We start from the raw sequence: 6,000 nt of genomic DNA, 5'->3' as shown, positions 1-6,000 counted from the left end.
GCGGTGGTGCAGGACTCGGGGATGATGCCAGCGGTCATTCGGTTCTGTCGTCAGGGCGGTGCAGGAGCGGGTATGCTGGTGGTTGAGATTTTGGCGGGGGCGGGCATCGCCGTGCGGAAGATTTGATAGAAGCGACCGGTTTAACGGCGCTAGAATCGAGGGCGCACAGGTGAAAAGACATGCAGCCGTGGGCGCGCAGGCGAGTGCGGAGCAACAGATTGTCGGGCGGCTTCTGGCAGGGCGGGGGAAAAAGGAGCTGTCGCTGCCGTGGTCGTGGTTGGCGATGGAGGAATCGTCGTGTAGCGGAGACCAGGCGGCGCGACTGTGTTCGAAGTGACGGAAAAGACGGGCGACATCGGGCACTGCGGCCGGGATCTGGCGGTGTGATGATGGGCGCGGGAGGCGAGGCGCTGCAGAAAGGTTGCAGAGGGGCTTCCGCGTCCATTGGGGAAAGGGGCGCGAGAATCCATGCGGTCGCGAGCCAGAGACAAAACTGAGCGGCGGGCGTCGGAGAAGATGAGCCACGTGGCGGTTAGACTTTGAAGCAGGCATGCAACTCGAGTGCGCCTGTCGCGGAAGATCAGGGGAAAAAGATCTCAAGGGTCCACTGGCCGGATGGAATGGCATTTGGGAAAGACTTAGAAGGATCTGACGGTGAGCTGGGTTTGGTGGGGTCGGGATCGGAGCGAAGCGGGGAGGGGTCGGGTCTTCAGGGGTCGGGACTGATCGGAAGATTGAACTTTCAGGCACGGCAACGAGACAGATGATCAGGGCTAGGATTAAGGTTAACCGGGAAGGTTAGGGGCCGGTCCTCACACTTTCTTCGGGGAAAAACCATGAACTTAGACGCCAGTCTAGACTCGAACGTGAGGTCGAGACGTCCTAGGCTGTCGTGTGCCCGGGTGATGGCCGCTAGCGCACCCGTCCCTTCTCACCCCTCGCTCGGGGTTATCCTGGGGCGGCTGTTGAACCCATGGCGGGCCGGCCTTCGAACCCCTGGACCGTAATGGGCCGTAGGGGCGTTTTTGGCCCCGTATCCCTTTCTTACCTATTGATGGGCCCTGGGCCGGACGTGGAGGAGGTGGTGCACGCGCATTCCCCAGGGGGCGAAGCGACGGAAGACGCCGGCCCGCGAAACAAGGGAGGAGCAGATGTTTTCCTGCAGCCGGTCGTGCGCACGACTTCCAAAAAAGGCGGGCGTGATGGGGCGTACCTGGCACTACATTTACTGCGGTGGGGCTGCCCGTTCCACTCCGCACGCGCCTCCTTATAAGACGGGAAGTCCGCCTCGCCGGTTCCGCCCACAACTGCTCCCAAGTCTTTTCCCCCTCTTACGCATCCTTTGCCTTCTTGCGCGCCGTTCGTCTTCCTTCGCCCGGCGCTATAGCCTTCCTCGCCTTCCGCCGTCGAGCCTTTCTCCCTTTTGCGATGGGGTCTTGGGCGTGCACAAGCTTTGGTACCTCGCGCGTCGACGGCCTCATGAGGAAGGGCCTCCTTTGCGAGAGGACCGAGAGGGGCGAATGGCAGTTCCTTGAGATGGAGGAGGTGCCGAGTCCGCCCGCTGGATACGTAGTGTCGTTCGCCCACTTCCACGAGAGAGGGTTCGCAACCCCACCGAGCCTCTTCTTCCGCGGGCTGCTGCACTACTACGGGCTCGAGCTGCAGCACCTTAATCCGAATGGGATCCAACACATCGCAGCGTTCGTCGTGCTGTGCGAGGGGTTCCTGGGCATCGAGCCCAACTTCTCGCTTTTGAAGTATTTCTTTGCGGTCAGCCTGTATCAGAAGACCGAGAAGAAGGGGAGCCAGCAGCGGGCAACCCCGGTGCCGATAGGGTGTGCCGGTATCCACCTCCGCCATACCCACGCTAAGGAGTACATGGCGATGAAGACCGCGGCGTCCCACAAGGGGTGGTATCAGCAGTGGTTCTATGTGAAGAACTACTCTAACTCCCCCTTGCCGGAGTTCACTGGCCGCGTCATTGAAGCGGCACCGGAGCTGTGGTCATATGGCCTAGTAGAGAAGGAGAAGAAGCGAATCACCGGTTTGCTTCAGGCCATCGAGTACCTGAAGGGAAAGGGGCTGACGGGGCCGGAGTTATCGGGGCGTACCATGCTCGGAGGGTGGCGCCTCTGATGCTCCGGGTTCGCTCACTCGCCGAGATGACTCCCGGCGCGCCGACTGAGGGCACTGTCCTTGCGACGGGTGCGCTTGCTGCCTCTGAGATCTGGCAGCGAGTCTGGGAGGCGCTGGATGACAAGGACGCTGATTACCCGGTGCCCGGCCACCCTCCGATGTGCCCGGATGAGAATTTCGTCAAGCTAGTGAGGACTTCATGCTCCCGTTCCTTTTTTTCTGTGTTTCTTGGTTCGTCGTTCTAACGCGAAGCTTTCATGTTTGCAGGGCCACATGACTAACATCGTAGGCTCGCGCCCACCGGTGCCAAAGGACACCGAACGGCGGCAGCAGAACCGCCTCCTTGCAGAGAAGCAGAAGCAGTGCAAGGACAAGGAGATGGCGAGGAAGAAAAGGAAGGCTGCCAAGGAGTTCCAACGGTGGCGGCGGAGCCAGGTTGTGTCAGACGACGACGACAATGATGATGAGGAGGAAGAGGAGGATGACGAGGAGGAGGAAGAGGAGGAGGATTTCGTTCTGACCACCCAGTCTGGCGCGCTCGTTATCCGGGAGCCGCACCTCCAACCGGCCGTAGGGGGCACGCTGAGCGAACAGCCTGCGCAAGACCCGCCCCCGCGAGGCTCTAGGGCCGTGGCCTAGGGGTCGGCATGGGGCGCGCCTTGGGAGTCAACGGAAGCGACCCCTGACCCTCAACCTACGGCCCAAGAGCAGAGAAGTAGCGGCAAGCGGCCGCTGCCAGATGCCCCGGGGTCGGCGTCGGGCTCGGAGGCAAAACACGTCCGCCGTCCTCCCGCTGGGGGAGTGTAAGTGGAGATTCTCTGCGCATCTTATTTCTTCCCTGGCATCGAGTCATTTTTGCTGATGTTATTTGTTGTTCCACAGCACCGCCCCCCGAGACTTCGTTCCGCCGCTGGCACCGAAGAAGGCGTTGCGGGTGTTGTCCACCTCCGCGGGGTGAACCGCGACCCCGCCGGCAGCGAGCGGCGGTGTCGCCGAGGAGATCGTGGAGCCTACTGCGAAGGCAGCCCTTGCGGTGGCAACCGGAGTAACGGTGCTGCAGCTGGGCACAGGGCAGGGTCTGACCTTTGCTTCACCCTTTGCCCCCACGACCGACCCTGCGGGGCATGGCGTTGCCCCTGGAGTCCCTCCGACCGGCGAGGTGATAGACCTCGACAACGAGGCGGAGGAGCCTCGGCCCCGACGACGACGGTGGAGACGACGACGGTGGGGATGGGGGCGATTGCCCTAGCGACCGCGACGGAGATGGAGGCGGAGGCGGAGGGGGGAAAGTCCGCCCCTGCGACCGCGACGGGGACGACGGTGGTGGTGGAGGCATGGACATCCGCCCCGGCAGCCGCGGCGAACGTGGCGGCGGCGGCGGAGGTGAGGGTGCCTGCCCCGGCGGCCACGACGAAGGCCGCGGCGGCGGCGGGAATGGGAATGCCCGCTCGAGCAACCGCGACGGAGACGGTGGCGGCGGCGGACGGATCGGGACGCACGTCGGCATCGACAAGGGCCGCGGCGACCTTGACAGGGACGGCGGCGCACGTGTTGGGGCCGTCGACGAGGCCAGCGGCATCCGGGGCGGTGGCGCCTGCCCTGGCGGCAGCGTCAGGGATGGCGGCGCCGGGGGCGGCCGGAGCGGCCTCCACCCTTGCCTCGGCCAATCCCATTCCCAAGGCGTGGAGTGGGGCCACTCTACGCTGGATGTTCTGTGATGACCCGCAGAGACCCCTATTCACGCTGAATGATGCCGAGGAGTTGGGCAAGTGGCAGGCGGTGTAGGGCGGGCTTGCAAACGTTCGCGCTGCCGTCTCTTCGGCGATGGGAGAGCTGGACGGCGTCGTCGTTACCGGTGGCCAGGTATGGTGTTCTCCCTGGTGGTTATTTTCCTCCCGTCTCTCCGTTACTGAGTATAAATTGTTTTCTAGGCCCTCCAAGAGTGCAGCCGTGGGAAATCCGATTTCCTCTGGCTCGAGCGGGGGCTCTGGGAATGCTTCTCTGCGGAGAGGCAGCGGACCGGGGAGCTGACCGCGCAGGTTGCCACCGCTCAGCATGTCATCAATGACTTGCAAAGGTGCGAGCAGGCGGCGTGGGCGGACACGTGACGGGCGGAGGACAAGTTCCAGGCCATCGTCGAGAAGGCTCACCTCGATCGCGAGGAGTTCCAGGCCGCTGCCGAGAAGGCCCACCTTGATGCCGAGGAGCTCGCACGGCTTAAGGGGGAATATGAAGCCCTTCAGAAAACCATCGAGCGTATCCGGCGTGAGCGGCAGAAAGCTTAGCAGGACCGGGACTCCGAGGCGACTCCGAGGGACGAGGCTGAGAAGATGGCGGCCGAGCTCAAGGCGGAGGACAGTCAGCTCCACATGCAAGTGTAGGGGCTTCAGACCGCCGTGGCCCAAGGGCTCGATCGGGAGCGTGAGTTCAAGGCTTAGTTCGAGGGTAAGGCTCCTCTTATCTCTCTGCCTTTGTGGTGTTGTGATGGTTTCTGACTTGGACTTCTGTGGACAGACCTTACAGATGAAATCGCCCGACTGAGGGAAGTCCTCGACGCGGAGCGCGCCGAGCACGGCAACCTGCGGGACGCGGTCCGCGTTGTCTGCGATGGCCTTAGCGTGGTCCAGGGGGAGGGGACGAGTTCGTTGGTGACTCGTGTCCTTGGGACGTACCGGCGGGCCTGCGAGATCACCCTGGAGGTGCTCCGCGTCGGCGTGAGGCGGGCCTTCGGCGTCTTCGACTCCCACTACTCCGAGATGAGCGGGGGGTACGCCTCCGGCTACTCCGAGACCAAGCTGGATGAGATCGACGCGTTGGTGCTCAACCCAGCGGAGGCGTTGGCAAAGCTTCTGGAGGATGAAGCCGTCCCGCCCGAAGACCCAAGGACGAGCTAGCTGTATCAGGCTTGGACGCCCAGAATGTAAATGTGTTAGTTAGCTTTGAACTTGTTTTTGTGATGGCCACAGAGGCCTTTTCTATTATTTTGTCGAAAAAAGTTTTCGATCCTCTTTCTTGTTTTTTGGGTTTGGAAAGTTTAGAGCATGGGTCGGGCGCGTCAGTAAGCGATGATGGGCGAAGGCAGTGTAGCCGCTAGGGCGTAGGTTTTTTCGCAGTCCGATCAGTCTTGCCTGAACGCCGTTCGTGCACTCTCTCCTTTTCATGCCGAAATGTTTAGGAAGAGGGTCGGCTCAGAAAGAAATGGCATTTTGAAAACAAGTTACAGAAGTGTTTATGTACAGAACTTGGAAACAAAAACTAAGGGTAGAAGCGTCTTAGCTGCTCTATGTTCCAAGCGTTGTTGAAGATCTATCCGTCAGGGGTTGCCAGCTTGTACGTGCCTGGATGCAGTACTTGCGCAACGATGAAGGGGCCTTCCCATGGAGGGGTCAGCTTGTGCCGACCTCTGTTGTCCTGGACGAGGCGAAGTACCAGATCGCCGATAGTGAAGGCTAAGCCTTGCACCTTGCGGCTGTGGTATCGTCGTAAGGCCTGCTGGTACTTGGACGAGTGCAGCAGGGCCACATCGCACACTTTGTCGAGCTGGTCTTGCACATCCTCGAGTGATGCCTGGTTCCCTTGTTCCTCGTACGCCTTGACCCTCGGTGATCCGTACTCCAGGTCGGTGGGGAGGATTGCCTCGGACCCGTAGACCATGAAGAATGGGGTGAAGCCAGTCGCCCTACTGGGGGTCGTCCTCAACCTCCATAGGACTGCGGGAAGCTCCGCGACCCACCGGCCGCCGAACTTTTTGAGGCGGTCGAAGATCCGTGGCTTGAGACCCTGGAGTATCATGCCGTTGTCCTGTTCGACCTGCCTGTTCGTGCGGGGATGCGCCACGGCCGACCAGTCCACTCGGATGTGGTG

Source organism: Setaria viridis, chromosome 8 (assembly GCF_005286985.2).
Source record: "Setaria viridis chromosome 8, Setaria_viridis_v4.0, whole genome shotgun sequence".
Classification (NCBI taxonomy): Eukaryota; Viridiplantae; Streptophyta; class Magnoliopsida; order Poales; family Poaceae; genus Setaria; species Setaria viridis.
This window is presented reverse-complemented; position numbering follows the sequence as displayed.